The following is a 1399-nucleotide window of genomic DNA, read 5'->3' on the forward strand; positions in this document are numbered from 1 at the left end:
ATGGAGGAGCACACTTCATCGACAAACATTTCAAGCAATATCTATCAAGACATGGAATCCGTCACAATGTCGCTACCCCTTATCATCCTCAGACAAGTGGCCAAGCAGAGACTTCCAACAAACAAATCAAGAATATTCTTCAGAAGACAGTAAATGAAATGGGAACGGCGTGGAAAGACAAGTTACCTGATGCACTCTGGGCATACCGGACAGCATACAAGACCCCAATTGGAATGTCTCCATACCAATTGGTGTACGGGAAGACTTGCCATCTACCTGTTGAACTAGAATTCAAAGCACACTGGGCCATAAAGAGATGGAATATGGACCAAGATGTTGCTGGAGATTATAGAAGAATGCAATTATCAGAATTGGAAGAATGGCGAGAGAAGGCATATCACAATTCAAAGATCTACAAAGAAAGAGTCAAACGGTGGCATGACAAGAGAATCAAGAAGAAGGAGTTCACACCCGGAGATAAGGTATTACTTTTTAATTCCAGGGTGAAGCTTTTCGGGCATGGAAAACTCCGGAGCAAATGGGAAGGACCATTCAAGGTAATCAATTCATCATCCCACGGAGCTATCACACTTCAAAATAACGAAGGTACGTTATTCAAGGTAAATGGTCAACGTCTTAAATTATTTTTAGAGCCCAATGAGGAATTTGAAGAAATAGACGTAGTCCTTTTTTACCTTCCCATAGAGAATTAGAGCCCGACACTTTTGGTCTGATGGTTTTGGGTCATATATATATATTTCTAAATAATTTCGCTTCTAGAAACACGCTCGGAGAAGTGGGCCCACAGAGGGGCCAGAGAGAGGGCGGGCGCCCAGGTCAAGTGGGCGGGCGCCCTGCCCCTGTTCCCCCTCGGTCCTGACTTTCTCTGTTATGGAAAATGCACTTATGGTAATTCGAATAATCCCTCGGACGGAAAGTTTCCCACGCAAGTCGACGGGAGCAACCCGAACAACCCATAGAGGCATCCTTTTGACCCCTATATAAACAGACCCCTGACCTCAGTTTTCAAACACCAAGCCATCAAGCTTTCTCTCCTTCAATTAGAGCTTGATTAGCTCGTCTTTAATTAAAATTTTATTTCCTTGCTACTCCAATGGCCGAGAAGTACCACGATGATTGGGAAGTCGTCCCCTTCAACCTCAACATGGAGCCAGTGGAAGACCCCGATGCCCGTGCTCTCGTCCCGGCCAACACAGAGCGTCAGCTACAAGCCATGCCATTACGTTAACGCAGCTCCGCCCAATCTTACCATGCTCAACCAGTTCTCACCGCACCACCACAACCCCTACTCCTCAAAGGATCATCATCCAAGACGAAGACCACTATCAAGGTGCCAATCGGCACAAGAGTCCTTCCACCTAGACCCAATGAGAGGGTC

Source organism: Sorghum bicolor, chromosome 1, assembly GCF_000003195.3.
Source record: "Sorghum bicolor cultivar BTx623 chromosome 1, Sorghum_bicolor_NCBIv3, whole genome shotgun sequence".
Taxonomy (NCBI): domain Eukaryota; kingdom Viridiplantae; phylum Streptophyta; class Magnoliopsida; order Poales; family Poaceae; genus Sorghum; species Sorghum bicolor.